The sequence below is a fragment of the Grammomys surdaster genome, unplaced genomic scaffold, assembly GCF_004785775.1.
Source record: "Grammomys surdaster isolate TR1022 unplaced genomic scaffold, NIH_TR_1.0 136, whole genome shotgun sequence".
NCBI classification, from domain to species: Eukaryota; Metazoa; Chordata; class Mammalia; order Rodentia; family Muridae; genus Grammomys; species Grammomys surdaster.
In genome coordinates, this window is record NW_021604594.1 from 5,502,381 (window position 1) to 5,523,175 (window position 20,795).

The 20,795-nt window shown below is 38.7% G+C and overlaps 1 long non-coding RNA gene across 1 annotated transcript in view; it reads left to right on the forward strand.

Moving 5' to 3' along the window:
• The first annotated feature begins 3,849 nt into the window (after window positions 1-3,849).
• LOC114617466 overlaps window positions 3,850-20,795 on the forward strand; it is a 48,159-nt gene continuing 31,213 nt past the window's right edge. Inside the window, exon 1 of the long non-coding RNA XR_003710794.1 lies at window positions 3,850-4,080. This is a non-coding gene — a long non-coding RNA (uncharacterized LOC114617466). The remainder of the gene's footprint in view (window positions 4,081-20,795) is intronic.

A 20,795-nucleotide genomic window follows, 5' to 3' on the forward strand; every position in this document is an offset into this window, starting at 1 on the left:
TTTGTTTAGCCTAACCTCTTGAAGGCAATGGTTTTGGCTAGGTTGGACAATGTTGTAAAGTTCCAAAGGAAAACAAGGCTTTGCACAATCTCTCAATCTCTGCTTCCTACCATGGGGGGGTCTTAGGATCATTGCTACCACTAAAAACTACCCTTAAACAAACATCTCCTTTTTTTTATTCAAAGTGATATTTTATTTAATTTTTCCCTTATCATTTTCTAAATGGTTTATTTGTACTTATTAGGAAAATTATCTTATGAAATGTTAGTTTGAGTCTTCTGTGTTTTTATATCACATCAGATTTCTCTGGTGCCATTCGGTACTTTTCTCTGAGATTAGAAGCTTCCACTCAAGAAAACCTTGTTGAACCAAAGGATGATCCCGGAAGTCAGACAAGAGTTCATCTCTCAGGAGCAATCTCAGTAAGATGAAGGGAGGCCACAACAGAATGTTCTAAGAGGAAGGGAAACATTCCATTCTGTAAAGAGGAAGTAAACAACTCAATATCTTCAGGAAGTCACTGAAATTGATCAGATTTACTAGATCACCCCATCCCTAGGCACATATAATCAGCATGGACTTCTGAGCTATCTGAAAGAAACAGTGACCAAGAAAAGTAACTGCAAAGGACATTCTCCCACCTGATGAGCTACTTGTATGCTGTTTTCTGCTCTAGAAAGTAACTCCTTACCCATATTCCTGTAAGTAACCCCAATAAGAGTCATTGCTTCACCACACTGGACTTTGGTGGTATTGTCATTGGTTCCCTGTCTGGAGTAAGTAGATGTTTGTTTACATCTTCCTGGGAACAGTGTCACACAACATCAAGAAATGGTGACAGAAAATAAATTTTGTAGGAGCTTGCAAGATTTGAGAAGTAAGTAATGGTCTATCTTTGGAACAAGCAGGTCTTTTGCCAATTGACCACAAAAGGATGAGGTTTTTGAAATACTCTAATGAAAACTCAGAGGAGAGAGTGTAGTTGCTTGAATTTGAGAAAAGGCCTAACAGAATTTAGAGGAAGGAATAGAAAGGAAGTACCTAGCATAATATCCCAGCAGAACTGGGCACAACAGGGAAAGTACTATTTCCAAAGGAAACTGAAGTGCTGTCAACAGAGAACAGATAGAACAGATGCTGGATGCTCAAAAGCTGATAACGTCCACCTCCATATTATTACTATTATGGGATAGCCTAACAAAACTGGTTGCCTGTTGGCAAGACTTTACCACTAAAGGAAAATTTTCTAAAATAAAATATCACCTAAAATAAGTTGACATATTTATGGTAAAAACCAAACAAAACTGTGAAACCTTGGTTTCCTGGAGTAGACTGTACTTTACTAAAGTGCATGATACTATGTACTTTAGTATTGTAAACAGTTTTGTTCTTTCCTGTGCGTGATTCTGGAAGTAGTTTGGAATGAACGCTTCCACAAGTACTTCCTGTTTGCCTGCTTCGTGGGTTAGGCTACTCATGCCTTGTACTGTTTCTAATTTACTCATTTTATTAGGAAACAATTTTGAATTATTGCCCATCTGACATGATAGGTAGAGAAGGCTAGGTTTTGAAGAACTTCCAAGTACAGAAAATAAGTTTGGTGAGTTGCGGAGTGATTCCTACATGATTCTTATTTTCAAACTGAGATGTGATCATCAGAATCTCAGTGGTCATCACAGTCATGGTGTTCTGAGACCACCAACATACAACTCATAAAGTCACCTGACCATATCCTATCTTCAAAACATACTTGCCAATCAATTAAGACACTCTGTGTAAGCAATGAAGAGGAAGTGACCACCACTCTTTCATCCCGTCCTGCCCGTCTTTGTGTCAGCTGTTCTCATCTATCTAAAGCTGGATCTCAAACTTTGGACAGCGCTCCTCCAGAAGCATTGATTTCCCCGCCTGCCCCCCATCAAGTCATGGTAGTGTCCTTTCATTTCCCTAACCACAATCCCCTGACAGGTTCTCACATGAGTTTGTGCTTGCCACTTGTTCCTTCTCCAGTGCTCTTTATTTTCAAGCCCCCTGCTGACCCCCTTTTCCTTTATGATAGAGTTTTCTTTTTCAAAGACACTTTTCTGAGTTCTTCAAACTAAGTAAATGATTCTACCAACTCTAGACTCCTCCAGAGCACAGAGCCTTTCTTTCTTTCATAATTTTCATTGTATTTTAGGGTTTCATGTCTCTGTCCCTCATCTCACATAAAGGTAGTAATATATCTTCCGTGTGTGTGTGTGTGTGTGTGTGTGTGTGTGTGTGTGTGATGTTACATGCACTTGAGTGTATGGGTTCATGTGCCTATGTGTATGCAGGTGAAGGCCAGAGCACATCATAAGCTATCTTCATCTATTACTCTCTGTCTTATTACTTAAAGACAGGGTTTCTAGTTGAACCTGAAGCTTGCCATTTGGCAAGATTCTCTGGCCAGTAAACTCTCATGCTATATCCATTTCTGTCTCATAAAGCTGGGAGGGCCATAGACACACATAGCCACATCCAGCTACTTAGAAGAATGGTGACAATTCCAACTTAGATCCTCATGTTTGCAGAGCAAGCATTTTTACACACTGACCAGCACCCCACCCCTTCACCTTCCTGTCATCCACACTAACTTGATTACAGTTACACCCATTGTAGATGATTAAAAATGATTACTGACTGAAAAGTAATGAGGGGTTTGTGGGCATCCTGCCATAAGTTTCTGAAAGAAGCCTTTGGATGTATAATTATATGTTTATTTTAATAAAATGTTCATGGTTTAGGAGTCATATGTAAAGAATGTGGCCCACTTTTACTAGAAATATTAAATTGAAGTTTATAGTTCTGTTTGCTTCACCTCTTTTTAGTGTAATTTGTATATTGGTACTTTATAAATGTAAATTGATGTCTTATGCTATCTAGGGAAGCTGAGACTAATCAAAACCCTTGTGTTCTAAAAAATCCATATTTATTATTTGAATTACATATAATTCTGTTTATTTTAACAGCATTTTTCTGCATGCGGTTTGGAATCTCATTGACTACATGTCCGTTTCCAACCCTAGCTCATCATATAGTATTCACAAGAGTGTTTCGTTTAAAAATGCACAAAGGTATCTTATTAAATAATGTCACAAACATGAAGTTCATTATTATGCAAATGCCATCCTTGGAACAGATTTGTTAATTGCAACTCATTTGCATAATTAATGAACTCCCAAATGAGTTATGCCTTTGCAGATTTGTGCGGCATTGTTTTAAAATAAATTATAAAATACATGTCAAAGGAAGAGCGCTTTCTGGGTTCCCATAGCATTGCTTGAAAATTAATTACCAAATGCTTGTCAAATTAAAATGAGTTTGTAGTTTTTACAATGTTATTTTTAAATTAATCACAAAATAAAATGTCACAGCATTAAAGTAAACAGCATGTTTTTTTTCTCAAAGAACACAAAAAAACTGCTTTTTAAGTTCAATTATATCATTTAGTATAGTGAATATACTGTTTTATTTATTTCATCACTAGTCTGTGGTGTCACAAAGTTGGAAGTTGTTAGCATGTTAATGTTTTGGTAAATTGAGATTTAATTTAATTTTATTGTGTAGCTTACTTTATACAGTGAATGATTAATGCAATGCCTGTGAGCTCAGTATGGATTTGTTCATGATAAATTGGAGTTCCAGAAAACATTCAAGGTCACTTAAATATGAGATATAAACAGTACTTCTAAGATTTATTTAATTGGCATTTTGACCGCTGTCAGTTAAAATGATTAAAAGCACATGGCTCGGATCTTTCTCATTCTTCCTAATACAGAGGGAGGATTCCTTTCTTTGGTGAAGAGAAAGCTTTGGGAGCTTCACACTACATTATTCACTCTGCAAAAACCTTCTGTTCTTAGAGAGGAGCCAGGCTCTTCTCCAATCGAGAAGCCTACAGAAGTCTGTTACTCAGCAGGAAATCAGGACAGGAGCACCAGTCTACCTAAAATGTGACTTAGCTCAAATAATGTGAGAACAACAGATTTGGGAAAGAATGAAATACACGACACTCATCCTCATCACATCCTGTACAGTCCTGGAGAGCACCTAAGAGTAAGTGCCACACTCCCTGCTGAAATGGTTTTTGCTGTTTCTCTTTTTAAGTCCTTGTGTCTACTCTGCTCATCCGTCCCTCTCCTTAGCCTGTAGTCTAAACAAAATCAATTGTCTGTGGTTAATAACTGCATTCTCTCAGTTCTTGACCATGGAATGCAAACCCCTGGGGGAAGGCCTTTGTCTGACATGATTACAACTATGCAAATTGAAACCAACTAGACCATAATTCTTAAGTTAAACGATAAACTATGTTGTCTCTGTTTTTCATTCTGTGTATGGTTGCCTTTTCGGGCCCCTGTGAGCCGCTCCTTGCTGCCCTTTCAGGAAACTGATAAGCAGTGCAGGCCTTCGGGAAGAGGCAATATGTCTTCTGTATGCCTGGTGTGTGAATGAGAGCCCGAGTGTTTCATGCAGATATATAGATGTGACCTTTTGCCATTTCCTGTTTTATTCTGGCATAGATATAACTCAAAGGCTTAGAACACATTTCCTTGTCACAAGCAAACGAGAGTATTGCTTTTGCCTGAGTATGTGCTACATACAGACATACTATTTTGTTGTTTAAATGATGTCAGACACTGTGAACTGACACCCTACTTTCTAGTTCTATGTCATTGACTTACAAGTAGAAAACAATATAACATCCCACGTAGGAAGACTGTTTCTGAAGTAAACATTCTAATGGAGCAGTAAACACATGCTGAAAGTGTGAGTGAGATACTGTTAGAGGCTGCCCACTGCACTGAGGAAAGTTCTAAGTGAGAGGTTTTGATGCGGTGTGTTCTTTAAGGAACTGCAGTCTGTAGAGAGAGCAGTTCCTGATGTTCTATTCTTTGAAAAAAGTTCACGTTGAGAATGAATGAACAAATCATGATTTGTCGTTATCCTTGACTCAGTGTAAACTTTGTTTTCAGAAAGGGATTTTTAAGAATCTTTTCTTGATGTAGTCATCATGGGCACTTTTGCTAAAAGCTCTATTGAGTTCTGTCTTTATTCCAGAGACAGGTAGAGAGTTTTGCTAGCCTGGGAAATAAACCAGTATCCAGGTCTTCTTCATTTAAATCAATACAATTAAATAGTTCCCTCCAATATAGGTTCTGTTCTCTTTTCCTATTTTTATTTTAACCTATTTGATTGACATAATTAATTGTACATATTCAAGATATAAAATTGGCTTGATAAATGTATATATGTTATAATGATAACCATGATTAAATTGATTAATACACTTATCCCTTCATAGTTAACTTGTGCACATCAGGAGGAAGGATAAGCCACTTAAAGTCTGTTCTAATATCAAAGTTCAAATAAATAGTATAGTAATATCACCTATAGCTAAAACAGATCAATAATGTCTGATACACACATACAATAGTCATAAACAAAAAGAGGCAATATTGCCCTGGAAAAATCATGTGATGTGAGATAAACCAGATACACAAAAACAAATAGCACATGGTCTCAGTTATGCTTGCAAACTAAACAGCCAGTTCACGAAGATGCCAGGGGCTGAACAGTGGGGGAGAGATGGGAATGCTTGTGGAGACATATATGTTTACTCTTACAGAGTAAGTTCTAGAGTCTACTTCACACAGTCATGGCTTTCTAAAGAAGTTCCAGTGTTAATTTATACAAATGTGCTGTGCACTGTCTTTGAGGGGATCCTTCAGTTTTTCTTTTAAATTCTCTTGAAGGCCATTTAAGTCCCTTTCAAGAGATACCCTACATTTCTTTTGAGGATTTTATAAGACTAAATTGTTCTCATAAAGACAAGAAATCATAAATATCTAAATCTATTTACTAGTTATTTCCAATGGGAGTTAAGGTTTTTGTAAAACAAATCTCTTTTTGACATAACAATGTCTGAGCATCAGTCTCCTGGTATCTGTTCTATTTATTCAAGTCTGCTTCTTTCTCCTTACATTCTTAAGCATTAAATACAAACTAGTCCAAAACTGTTATGTTGAATATATATTCCAAGCTCCAAGTTGGAAAACCTTCCATTTCTACTAACGCCAGGGATCAGAAATATCTTTATCATTTGACATACAAAAACTATTAAGAGATAGTTCATAAAAAATAAAATATCTACTGTAATAGAAAAAAAACTCTAATATTGTGTTTATACAATTCTGCATATATTTAAGTGACTAGAGACTGTATTTTGGTAAAAGGAATTTTTCTTAATTGTTAACTATTATGTGATCAAAAATAAAATTTCATTTGAATTTTTTCCAGTTAGATATTAATTTGTCTGGATAAAAATGAAGTATAAGGGATATCTGTAGCTTTGACAATAAAGCAGGTGTTCATTGTTTTCTGATTTGTGTGGACACATAGTACCTATCTGTCTTTCTGAACATTAACTTGCAACTAAAAGATGCACAGACTTATTGAATATTCATGCATAAAATTTGAGCTATTTCTTCCCTAGGGTTCAAGTTGAAACACATCGTCGATATATGTCCACTATAACATGATGTGACACTCTTTGTAGCTATTTTTAATTAGAAATAAAATGTATGTGGAGGCGAAGAGAACTCAGCAAGGTGTGTGGTAACAGAATGTTAATTAATCTCTTTTAAAAAGAAGTTCCTTGAATTTGAAGGGCAGGAAGGTTTGTCTTTAATTCCCTCTGTGATCCAGGTGAAGGAATTCACAGTGATGGCTACTCAGTGGAAAAGCTGAAAGACTTTATCATCTACTATGCTAGTCCAAAATGTGTAGAGCGCTTCTTTTCCCCATGGTGTGAAAAGAGAAGCTGATTTGGGCAGTCTGCACTTTAATCCCAGCACTCAGGAGGCAGAGGCAGACAGCGCACTGAGTTCCAGGGCAGCCTGGGTTACTGAGGGAGGTATAGGACAACCAGAGCTACACAGAGAGTCCCTGTCTTGGAAAGAATGGGGAAAGCAGCGAGGCAGAGAGGCAGAGAGGCAGAGAGAAAGAAAGAGACACAGACAGACAGACAGACAGACAGACAGACAAGACAGACAAGACAGACAAGACAGAGACACAGAAAGAGACAGAGTCAATATGAATCATTCCCCAAGATTAAGGGAGTTTCAGGAGACCTATATTGAGTTTTAGGAATAAGACCCTGACACTTACCCTCATGTGATTTTGGTGTTTGGACCCATAGCATGCAATTTCAGTTTCCTTTCTTAACAGAAGCCGAATTCTTAGACCTTAAATAGCTGCCAGGTTTCCCTGCTGACTGAAATTAAATCAGACTGGTACTGGTGTGGAGAGTTACCTCCACACCAATTTGATTTTACAAGTGAGTATTTAGAATCCCATCTTGGCAATATTGTTAACTTAAGTCACTGGGGGACATCAAGAACTTCTTTAATTAGACTCTGTAAATGCCATGATAATTCCAGCCATGACTTCAGCAGTGACAGCTCATATATGTGAGTCTGCAAAGTTTTAGCTTCTCCGGTTTAGTGTCATCCCATAGCATGGTGGGCTGATAGCCTGCAAGGGAGATAGGTAACTAAGATAGGCAGTTTTTCCTGAAGAACATTCTGGGGAGAAGGGGACCTAGTAGAACTTGAAGGGGGATAAAAAGTGAAAAACTGGGTTGAAGATGCCCAGTTAACAGGATATCAGCATTATTGGAGTTTGTGATGATTGATGCATTGCTGTCATCTGACTGCTGACCTTTTTGACCCCTTACAAAGTGTGAACAGCAGAAAGGTGATAGGAGACTGGTGATTTTCCTGAGCAACGCCCAAGGATTCAGCTTCACTGGCAGCGATGGAACAAACCTATTACATAAGTTTTTAAAGGCAAATTTAGTCCTGTGTTTCCATTTTGTCAAATTATTTTTTAAATTTGTTTTTATTTTTATGCATGTGTCTATGGGAATGCATGTCACACATGTGCAGGTCTCCACTGAGGCCAGATGAGTGTGCTATCACCCTTGGAGCTGGAACTACAGATGTGAGCTTCCTAGCATGTGTGCTAGGAACTCGCTAAAGTCCTCTGCAAGAACCAGCTCTTGATAGCTGAGCTGTCTCATCTCCTAGCACCTACTGTGCATACTTTAAATAAGCACCAGAGTCTCAGAGATAGAAAGACCTTGAGTATATCCATCAGGGGACTTTACATAGTATATCTTTATATCTGTACTTCCGTCACAGTACTCCGCTGGTTGTAAAAAGAAAAAAATAGCCACACCAAGTTGGCAAAAGCAGTACTATGTTGGTATATGCTTCCCAAAGACCTTTAAAACTTTACCATCTTGTAAGATTTCAACAGTAATAGAATTACATATCTAAGCAAAACAGACAGCAATCTGAGAAAGAGGGTAAATGAGAATAGGAAGGGATATAAAAGGGAATGGGAGAAGAAAGGAATCAAAGTGTACTACATACATTTATCAATTGCCAAATGATACACTGAATTAAGAAAAGATGCAGGATTCACTGTCTTAATACATTATGACCTGATAGACTCATGTCTCTGATTCTCAGGATTTCACATAAAAAGGTAAAGTGTCAACTATCCCCTACTTTCCTGAATGTGTAACAAAAAATGAAAAATAAAATTTAAATCTCCAAAACTGTGTACATTTTCTCAGTGAAGAATCATAGTCTTCCCACAGGTTTTCTTTGTGAATTCCAACTATGACCTTAAAGGAACGAATAAATGATGGTCCTTCCATGTGCAGTGAGCTATGGCTCCAGCCCTCCTGAGCGAGAGAGAGAAAGAGAGAGAGAGAGAGAGAGAGAGAGAGAGAGAGAGAGAGAGAGAGAGAGACAGAGAGAGAGAGACAGAGAGAGACAGAGAGAGAGAGAGACAGAGAGAGAACAGAGAGACAGAGAGAGTGGACAGGAGAGATGACAGAAGAAATGGTAGACCACAATGATTCAAATGTACAAATCCATCTGGAATAGGAGAACCCAGGAAAGTGACAAAGCTAGGATATAAAAGTGAGTCAGGGGCAGCTAAATGAAGATCTGAATGGAGCAGAAAGAAGCTGAAAGTTATAGGAAAAGTACACAGGGGACTTGCTGGAAGGAGGGCAAATTCACGAAGTCACTGCCGTGTGGCCAGAGCTAGAACTTCCCATCAAGAGAAGAGATAATCAGCCACAGCTCTGAGACTCAGGCACCTGACTGTTTCTCGATGGGAAGGAGATACTTCTCACTCTTTAGATAAAACAACTTGATTATGGCTGTATTATGAGTAACTGGCAGAACTTTGACCTCAAGGGTTTTACTCTAGAGCCCACACCATTTACCACTAACTGCTGCCACCTTTGATTGATACGTCAAATAAAATACGCCTAGGATAAGAATAATAAGAATTTATCCTAAATGCCAGCAATCTCAAAGTATATTGGGGAAATGGAAAAATGGGGACGGAGTCTGGTAATCTAAACTTCCAAGGCCATGAAAAGTGGATTATGGGAAGTTCTAGTTCTCTGCTGTGAGCTCAAATTTAAAAGGTTAAGAAGGATCTCATGATAGTGAAACTGGACACAGATTTTCTCTACAAGAAGGTCTGAAATTAATAGATAAAGAGTGGTATGAATGGGACCTTTTCCTGGCGTGAAAATAATTGTTTTTTTAGGTGGTACTATTCCCAAAACCTTGCTAGTTTCTGTCTAATTCTTCTTCACTTGTACTTGTCTACAGAAATTCACATCTGTACCCAGAGCCAAAGAGGGTGGGACTGAGCACAGGCTGAGCATGGCCTTAGAGTACAGGGAGTTGATCTTGCCACTTGTGTTGCCTCTACTTCCCCTTGGGATTTCACCAACCACCACAGCACTAAGAAGGGTCAGAAGAGGAGTTGGGTGGGGTGGGGGATGCAAGACTTCCCAGTCTAGTCTGTGTATTTGTATTCATCTTTCCATTCACAGACATGGATTAGTCACCTGCTTGATTCTATGGTTAATTCAAAGTTTAACTCTCTGCACACCATTCCTAACATGGTTGCAGAGATAAACATGGAACAAGTCATTCTATGAGCTACTGTATCACTACAATTGAGACTGGGTAAAAGTTCTTTAATAGAATACAATTGGCTCTCATGCTGGTGCAGCATCCTGCTCACCCAAACAGAAGGGAACAAAGCTGATTTTGTAAAATATAACCATGACTATCAGAGTAAATGGTGAAATTCTATTTTCTCAAGGGAAGTTTGATGCCAAGAACATCACAGCAACATCAGTGCTTGTGTCATAATCTATACACCACACAAAAATCTGTTCTCAAGATAAAAAGAAAATACCTTCTTATAATTTTAAAATAATAAGAGTCTTTACCTTCCCCCCCCAAAAGGAATAAAGGGTAAACCACCTTGGAAATCTTGTACACCTGTGTGGCTAGTCAATTCTTCACAAGGAATCATGATCTAATATATATTTTCACAACCTAATTCTGTTAGACAGACAATTTGTTATGCCTGCAATGGATGTGTGGGAAACAAATAGATCAGTGCAGACATCCTCTGAACATACTCACATTTCACTCACTGCAAAGCAAACACACCATCATCCGTCTGTCATCGAGAGACCCCAATGAAGATACTGCCAAGATATCTGTGGTTCAGTGTAAATAACCTATCACAAAACTACATAAAAATGGTGCTAGACTTGCTATAAAACTATGACAGAGTAGATCTTGTTCACTGGCTCCATTTCTAAGAGTCCTTGAGGTGGTCTTCATCATACAAACTATTTTGCAAATAAATAAGATTATGGGGAGCTAGCAAATTCACAGCATTGAAAATAAACTGAATTGTAGAAATAAGCAGTAGGATTTTAAAAGTCAATATTTTAGGAGGGAAGTATTTTTAGATGTGCAGTTAAATTGAGAAGCACAGAGTGTTCCCATAACCTGCTCTCCCCAAACACAGGCATAGCCCTGGCTAGGATTAATACTCCCTAACAGAATGGCACACTTATTTTACTCCTATAAAATTTCTTAGATACATCATAATCTCAAAGCTTATACTTTATTAGAGTTCACTTTTGGCATTTGTACATCCTTTGAGTTTAAACAAACATATAGAAAGTTTGTAAGTATAACACAGGCATATAAAATGTGTATAAGTATAGCATTCATCCATCATTGTAGTACTGTATAAACTATTTGCAGGGCCCTATAAACCCTCTGTACTCTGATCCTGGCAACCTGTCTTTATTGTTCATGGTTTTACGTTTCTACAATTCCATTTCGTTGGAGTCATGCTCTCATTCAGTGATGGTGGGTACATAGCCTTTGGCTCCTTTTATGTAGCAGTGATTGTCAGGTTAGATTTATCCATGTCTTTGCAACATTTGATAGCTCATTTCTTTCTAGTCTTGAATAGTATTTCATTGTCAGCATGTACCAGTTTATCCATTAAATTACTTAAGGACATCACAGGTATTTCCAAGATGTTTTGTAGTTTGTTTTGTTAATTGGTTAGTTGACTTCTGTTTCAATCTTTTTTTTTCAGAGTCTTACTATGTAACACAGACTGGTCTCAAACTTACTATATGTTCCAGGCTACCTCTGACTGAATTTACAATATTCAGAATCAGCTTCTTACGAACTGGGATCATGAGCATATATCTCTTCCAAATTTTGAAATTATGAGTGATGCTACTCTAGGCACTGATGTGAGTGACATGGCTTGTGAACTCCCGTGAGAAGATAGCATGGGGCAGGACTACTGTGTCATGTGATTTCTAACAGAGAAAAACTGGTCAGTGAGATGGAGCAGCAGGCAAAGGATTTTGCTACCAACCCTAGTGCCCTCTATTAATTCCCAAAGCCCACATAGTAGAAGAGAACCAATTCCCACAAGTTGTCCTCTGAAACCATGTGTGCACCATTGCACATGTACACACACACACACACACACACACACACACACATACACATGTGGGGCAGTGGGGTGTGAGAGGCTGCTGGGTACCTGGTTGAGCACAGGCCTCGAACCCCAGAGGCCCTAAAGGTACAGTAGGTGTTCAGCCTTGCTCCTGGACCCTGGTTCCTTTCACTTAGCTATAGCCCCTGCCAAAGAAAAGCTTGTGGCCTTCAGTCACCTAGCACAAGTAGAGGGCGTGACTACAAGCTGCAGAGCCTCAAGAGATCTCCATATTAATGAGATACCTAAAGGCCAGAGGACGTAGCTAATTAAGCATTCCTGCCCAGAGCTTGCTCCTACTTGGAAAAGGTATTTAACCTCAGGCCAACCCTGAGAACACAGGGTATAGCTTCATCCATGTTCCACTAAGACAATAAACGTTTTAAGATCATGGACTTCCTCTAGTCTTTGGGACCTGCTATGAGGGACCATGAAGAAGGTCTTTAACTACTGAACCACCTTCTAATCTCCTGCCAAGGACCTTTCTGCATTCCAGCCACAGAGCCCACCAGCTCAAGCAAGCCAGCCGAGCCAGCCATGACCCAGCCAAGCGAGTTACAGCGACCAAGAGTCTTTTCCCCATGGGGCACCGCAGTGGCATCTGGGAGCCCAAGGGCTAGAGACCAACCAATCCCTGTCTGCCTTCTTGCTCGAGGGTCCCCAACCCAAGAGCTCTGCCCCTGCGGGACCTCAGACTGAGATCTCCCCACGCCTGGAGTGGAGCTCTGTGGCTTCCCATGGCCCTACATCCGCCTGGCACTGCATAGAGTGAACTCAGTCAAATTCCCACACTTCTGTCCCCTGAGCTGAGGTTCCAGCTGCCTGGGGTGGCAGATGGGAGGGAACCCACAACTCAGTCCAACAGGACCCATGCCCATGCGTGAGCTACAGCCCCACATACACACACATTTATATGTTTGTATTTTATTCTCTCTGTATCATATACATGTGTGTGTTAATTTTTTCTCTACAATATATTTCGATCACGTTCTTTCCCTTCCCTGAGATCCTTTACATCACTATTCACCTGACTTTGTCTTCTTTCTCTCTCATAATTTTTTTTAAAAATGAAAGCAAAAGCTGTTTTCAAAGTGGCTGTAACCTTCACGTTAGCAAAGGCTGGAAATATGTACATGCTCCGTACAACCATGAGTGGTTACTGTCTGTCTAGATTTGGGGCATTCTAATATGTGCATGGTGGGGTTTTGTTTTAACAGAATCTAGAACTGATGCTAATGGGAATGCTTGCTGAAGAGCAGAGCCTAGGACTATCATTCTTGTCAGCCAATATTAACCTCTTACATGTGGTACCCTGGTCAGGCATCTGATTTCTTTTTCTTTTCTTTTTTCCAGTTTCTTTCTTTCTTTTTTCAAATTTGATATTTCATTTATTTACATTTCAAATGTTATCCCCTATCCCAGTTTCCCCTCTGCACACCCCCATCCACTCCCTCCTCCCCCTGCTTCTATGAAGCACTCCCCTACCCAATCCCACCTCACCCCTGACATTACCCTACACTGGAGCATTGAGCCTTCACAGGACCAAGGACCTCTCTCCTCAAATTGATGCCAGACAAGGCCATCCTCTGCTACATATGCAGCTAAAGCCATGGGTCCCTCCCTCCATATGTACTCTTTGGTTGATGGTTTAGTCTCTGGGAGCTCTGGGAGGGGGGGTGCAGGGGGTCTGGTTAGCTGATATTGTTCTTTTTATGGAGTTGCAAACCCCTTCAACTCCTTCAGTCCTTTCCCTAACTCCTCCATTGGGGACCCCGTGCTCAATCCAATGGTTGGCTGAGAGCATCCTCCAATTTCTAAGCACTTCTGAGCACTTCTGGCTAATATCCTTTCTTAGACTTGTAAGAGAGTCTTTGTCAGAAAGCCAGTTAGCAACTCTAGGAGATAGGAAGTAAGTGTACAAATTGAAGTTCTCTGCTTTTGCTACACCTGCCATTACAGACAGAGAGAGCAAAATGTGCAGCGAATAACCCCATGGTGTAAGCATAACCTCTGGATTACTCTAGATAGAAATAAATGTGTCCTGGCTTTGCACTGTGGGGAAATAAATCAAAGGAGCAAACGATGGCTCCTTTCTGAAGAAAGGACTGCTGCTTTAGACCACTCGATTACATCACCAGTCATGATTCATAGCATAAGCACAGCATTTTTGGCTGTAGCAACTTGACTTTTATTTAGGGAGGCTGGAGATGGTCATGTACTTAGAGTACATGCAGGCAACATTCCAAATTATAGGGCACTGATCCCTATGATCTTTATGAATGAAAAGATTCTTAGATGAGGATGTTGTAAGCAAATTAATAGTCACATGTTCAAACAAGAATGTTCATTGAAACTGAAATGATGGAAAGGCATTTTTATTTTGGCATAGATTGTTTTTGTTGTTACTCGCTTACAAAAGTAGTGCATTTATATATGAAGGTTTTATCCAGTTTATTGTGATGGATTGTCCTCATTATTCTTCAGTGCAATACATCCATTCATTTATCATACTTGAAATATAGGGCCAAGAGCATTTTGGGGTAGTTATAGCACCTCTAGATTGAGATTTAAAATAATCTGTGAAATAAAAAACCCACATTACATTTTTATAGCATAAATTACATTTGTCTTGCTTATTTTGTTTGTAGTAAAATGAGAACATACATGAAAGCATCCTCAGAAGACCCCATCTAGGACTTCTGATTTTCCTAAATACTTTCTGATATCTAACCCAAATTTCATTTGAAAATAATGTTAAAGGCAATTTTCAAAACCATAAAAAGTATCCAATCTAGCATCCACAAAAATGAGATTTATTTTAACAACTGCATTTTATTTCTTTAGCATTTAAACTTTATAACTGTGAAATGAAAAATAAGCAGCACAATCCACTGAAATGTTAAACAAACCATCATTTAGAGAAAAACTCAACTCAAGTGCAGAAATATGTGTTCGCTCTTAAGATCGCTTGTTCCACAAGCATCCTCATGTGTCTTAGTTAGGACCTTCTAAGTCCTCTGATGAAACACCATAACCAAGAACAACTTGGGGAGGAAACGGTGTTTCAGCTTACACTTCAACATCATTGTCTAAGGGAGTCAGAGCAGGGACTCAAGGCAGGAACTGAAGCAGAAGCCATGGAGGAGTACTGCTTACTGGCTTGCTCCCCATGACTTGCTCAGTCTGCTTTCTTATACAACCCTAGCTCACCTGGCCCGGTGATAGAACCACCCATATCAATCATTAATCAAGGCAAAACCCTACAGACTTGCAAACAGACAATCTGATGAAGGCATTTTTTTCAATTAAAATTCCTTGTTCCTAGATATGTCCAGATTTGTGTCACATTGACAAAACCCAACTAGAACAGGATGCTGGAAGTAGGGGGCAGAGAGGCTGAACAGATTGCTAAAGTCCAGAAAATTTGTCAAGTGTGATGGTCTATTAAGAAAATAGGTATTATAAAGGTCTTCTAGTTATCTTTCCCCAAATTATTATGACATAAAATCTAGAACTAAATTTTATTTAAACAGTTTAGTAATTGCACATTGGGTATGTTACCTCAAGGTAGAACATGTAAGGACCATTTTTTCTCTTTGGGGAGAATTTTACATCCTTATTCATAGAAAGAATTAGACACTCTACTAGACAAGAAGTGGTAGATTCTGATCCATCTGATTCACTGTGTCTGAGAGTTTGAGGTATACTCTGCTCTACTCACGTGTACGTATCTACCAGAGGCAGATGTCTTCTGTGAATTCTTCCATTATGTTGATACCCTGGGAATCTTTATTCATTTTGACCAGCGACTTGCAAAAATTGAGAGTATAAGAATCATCTAATGAGCCTACTAAAACCTAGGTCAGAGGCCTAACTGTGAGTGACACTGGAGGTCACTCAGATAAATGTTTTTTTTAACATGCATACAAGGCAATCCTAATAGCACTCTCAGACACTATTTTGATGCTCAAAAAATTTGAACAATATTCCAGATATTACCATCAAGGGTTAATCCTCCCTTTGCCTGTTTTTCCACAACCTCCTTGATTCTTGAAATAAATCATGAACTTCCCCTTCTTAAGACTCTCTATATAGAGTTCATTTTCCAGAAATGATTTTCTTGTACAGTCTGAACCAAATTCAACTTCTTCTTATGAAAACCTAATTTTCCCAGGGGAATTCTCTATCTCTGTTGATGGATTAGCAACTCTTACTACACTTCACAACATGTGGTATTCTCATTCAGTGTCAGCACCACATCCTCATCCCACCTCCAAACTGGAAACTCTAAGAAAAAGACTAGGTTTATGTTAGTTACCATCATACCCTCAATACTTTCCATTGGATTAGGCAGAGTCACCAGGCAGAATCCTTGCATGAATGACTGAATGAAGGACTGTTAACACACAATTTCATCATCCCTTGATGAGAGGCAATATTTCTCATAGTTCCTTATAAGACTCTTTTTGTAAAGCATATTTTAGACTTGGGTTTGATGGGGAAGAAGAAGGAGGTAAGTTCAAAAGGAAATGCAGATGGCTCACTCTTCAGTTTGCTGTAGAATGTAACCTGAGATAGAACACTAGTTTAGTGTTGAGTTGAGTGTCACATGATTTTCCTGTCTGTACTCTTTTTCGATGTGTACATCATTCATCAACAGATATTTCATTTTTATAAGCTGACAATCTTATTGTTATGAGTGAGTACATACAAACCTGGCCAGGAAAACTCTGTGGGAATTATATCTGAAATAGTTAAGGAAGAAAAAGAAATGGGTCTGACAATCAACCTTCATCATCAACTAGACTAGAATTGATGATGACCTCTGAGACACTCTTCTAGTTGTATCTGAAAGGGTGTTTCCAGAAAGGTTTAACTAAGGGGAGAAAACTCATCCTAAATATAGATAGTACCATCCCATGGACTGGAACCTAGGACTGAATGAAATGGAACATAAGAAAAAAACAGCTGAGCGTCTCTCTTCTCTCCCTCTCCCTCTCCCTCTTCCTCTCCCCCTCCCCCTCTCTCTCTCTCTCTGTTCCTGACTGTGGACACACAATGACCAGCTCCCTCGGCTCCTCCCACTATGTTCTCCACATCACTACCGACTTCATTATTAAATATGAGTCACAGAAACTCTCCTTTAAATAGGCTTTTGTCAAATATTGTCACATCGATGAGAAAGAGAGACATTACATTTAATGGTTGTTATATTTACATTTATGTAACTTCTGTAAGCACTGAATGCACCTCTATGAAGCTTTAGACACCGAAGGTTCAAATAAAGAGGGAAACAAGCAGCATGCCTTGCAGCTGGTTTTAATCCATTTGGCAACTTTGTAACAGCACTTCTCATTCCTTAGAGATATATGACAGCAAGTATTTTGATCATCTTAGTCACAGTGGATTCAGGCAGGTCTGGATGTCATCAGAAGTAAACTAATCTAGGCTGGTCTTGGCTGGCTCAGCTGAGGTTTGCTGTATATATCCTAAGTGTTCTACTTGGAGCCTGAAGTGCCACTGAGCTTACAAATTCATGAAAATGGTTGAATCACAAGAATAAATCTTGGCACAGGAACATTTTTTTCAAACCTCTGGACCACATTGCTTAAAGCCAATTATACACCTACACTCAGGACCCAAAGACAAAAGGAGTCCTTCATGTCACAAGCAAAACTGGGAAGTACTTAACCAAAGGATAAGAAATGAGGAGGGAAGGAAGAATGAGAGCCTGAAGGTTTAATATACTGTGTTAATAAAAACCAAGAAGCCAATTGATCAGAATCCAGTAATAAACAATGTCAGCTGCGAGAGAATAAAATGTATTCATTTCTGTTTGTATCTTTCAGTGCAACTCTTGTGAATTATTTATATCAATAGCAGAGCTCACTATGCTTCCTTAAACTGTCCTTGTTGGTCAAATTTAAGTCCCTGTATAGGGACTGAGAGCATTCTAGAAAGGCTTAGAATCTAAGTTAGCTCAGCATTAGAAAACAAAGGCCACTTAGGGTTTTAATAGCATTAGATAACAGCTCTGGAAGAAAGGGGCCTTGGTGCTATTTTAAAACCACAAGGCATTAGAATATCGCAAGGAGAATGCTGTGAATTGCAGCTCCATTCTTTATTACAATGCCCTGTGCAATTAGTACGGTTTCTATCAGAATAAATAGTAATTTGGAATTCGTCCAAATTAAAAGCTCAAATGAAAAAGGAACATTAGTGGTGAGTAGAATGTTAAAAGAGTCAAACTTCTCTAGGGCAGATATGTCTGTGCAAGTTGGTGCAATTTAAATGAAATCAAGAGAACCCGTATGGAGTAAAGTTGAATAAATAGGCAGGAAGCTGGCAGGAGAGAGAATTCAAACAGACCGCCAGCTAGAAGGGCAATTCATGTCTAGTTTTCTGAAAACTCTAAAAATCAAATGCATTCCACATATATCATCATGAAATCATAAATAGAAGAGTAAATACATAAAGATCTGTCATTATTTCATGACATAGAATTTGAAAAAAGCGGGTGCTGTACAATGGAATGAGTTGTTTACTTCTGTATCATTGCAATTCTGGGAATATGCTCACATCTATAGGGAGGTAGGGAAGACCTTCTAATATCAACCACCATGTATATTCATTCCCAGCAATGCAAATGTATGTATGTATGCATATACTCATGTATATGTGAATGTATGTATGTATTTATTTCACTAAAAAGAATACAGAATATTTGATTACTATTAAAATGGAAAATTTAAAATTATTTATGTGTCTGGGTGTTTTACCTCCATATTACCATGTGTATGTGTGTGTATGTTATGTGCATGCTCACCCATGGAGAGCAAAATTAGGTGTCACTTCTGAAGTTACAGCTGTTTGTGGGCTGCTGTGTGAGGACTGGGAATCAAAACCAGTTGCCCTATAAGAGTAGTTGCTCCTCTTAAGTGCTTGGCCATCTCTCCAACCCTGGAAATGCTCCTCCTCCTCCTCCTCCTCCTCCTCCTCCTCCTCCTCCTCCTCCTCTTCCTCCTCTTCCTCCTCCTTCTCCTCCTCCTCTTCCTCCTCTTCCTCCTCTTCCTCCTCCTCCTCTTCCTTATTCTTCCTTTTTTCTTCTTCTACTACTTCTTTTTTGACAGATTTTTAATAATTTCTTTTCATACTTTGAAAAAGACTGCTGCCATATCTATTTCAATACTTCAGAAGGAGAAAAATGATGTGGCACTGGCAGTTTTTTGAATCTTAGCCAGGACAGACTTTAAAAGTTTGCCAAGGACAGTTCACTCCCAGATAATCAGGTTCTCTTTCACTCTCCAAGCAGGATCTCTTTATTTGATCACGTTGCCCAAACTGAAATAGGAATATACTATTCTCTTGTTGAGTACTAAGTGGCAAAAAAAAAAAAAACAGCCAAATCTTTTCCTTACTCTGCATATATACACTGCACATATAGGATTTGTCTTCTCTAAAATCTAAACAGGTCACTTACTCTCTGGTAGAACCATCTCCAAAGATTTCCAACTGGAAACATATTTTGCTTGATAACAGGTTGGATTCATGAATCACTTGGTAACTCATTAGAGTGACTAGCATCAAAGAATCCCAGAGGATTTGAGGAAAAGGGTAGTTAAGCAATTAATGAAGTTATTAATTAATTAATGAAAATCCTGATATGGTTGAGCCTGCTTTGAAGACTACGAGGGATTAATATTTATTTAATAGATCATCAGTTTCATGTCAAGAAAGAAAGAAAGAAAGAAAGAAAGAAAGAAAGAAAGAGAGAGAAAGAAAGAGAGAGAGAAAGGAAGGAAGGAAGGAAGGAAGGAAGGAAGGAAGGAAGGAAGGAAGGAAGGAAGGAAGGGAAGGAAGAGAAAGAGGAAAAGAAAGAGAAAGAGAAAAAAAAGAAGAATGTGGCAGAAGGTACCCTGGTTAAATGTAAAGCAGTTGCCTATCAGAAGCATATTTTATGGCAATAGATGACACTGTTATCATCTGTACCATTGTATCACCACATAAGAATCATCATTTTCAAGCTGAAATTAACATTGCTGCCATTTTTATTAGAATAATTGATTTTAAATGCAGTCATTCTCTGGCTTGATTTATATTTTAGTTTCTAGTAACTTGTACCAAGAGGAGATATGTTAGAGTATAAGCACTCTGTAATGAGGGATAGCATATTAAAATTAATATGAGATTGTAAATGTGAGGCTGGCCCAGTGTGGGGGTATTGTTCTCATTTGCTAGCATGCGTCTGTTTTAGCTCCTTTCCTGGGGTCTATCTGCTCATCTGTGTTGGATTTAGAATCCACTTCTCAAATGACTGGGGTTCAATGATATATATTTGGTTGAATGGACTGACAGAAGGATTCTACTAAAGGCATTTTAGTACTTTCTTTAATTATATCAAGATCTATTTACTTATGTTATAAACTTCATAATGATGTGTTTTAAAGAATATCTTTATTAGCAAGTTTCATCCTGAAGTCAAGAACCACAATCTCAAAACATTTTGTAATATTTAGACCTGAATTATTTGGATTTATAACAGTCATTATAACTTAAATAAGTCAGAAGACTCAAAACTCCCTAGTTTGACTTTTCTCTTCCTGATATGTCTCTTGTTCATGAGTGAAACACACTGAGGTAGGAGTGGCATTAAGAGATAATGTCTGAGGTCAGATTTAGAGGAAAATATTAGGTTATAACTTATTTATTTAGCATAAAAGATACAAATCAAACTGTAGGAGGAGCTAAGGTGGGAGAAGTTAGGAGAGGAAGAAGAAGAGGAGGAGTAAGGTGGAGAGGAGAAAAAGGAAGAGGAGGACCTAGGAGAGAAAGAGAGAGAGAGGGAG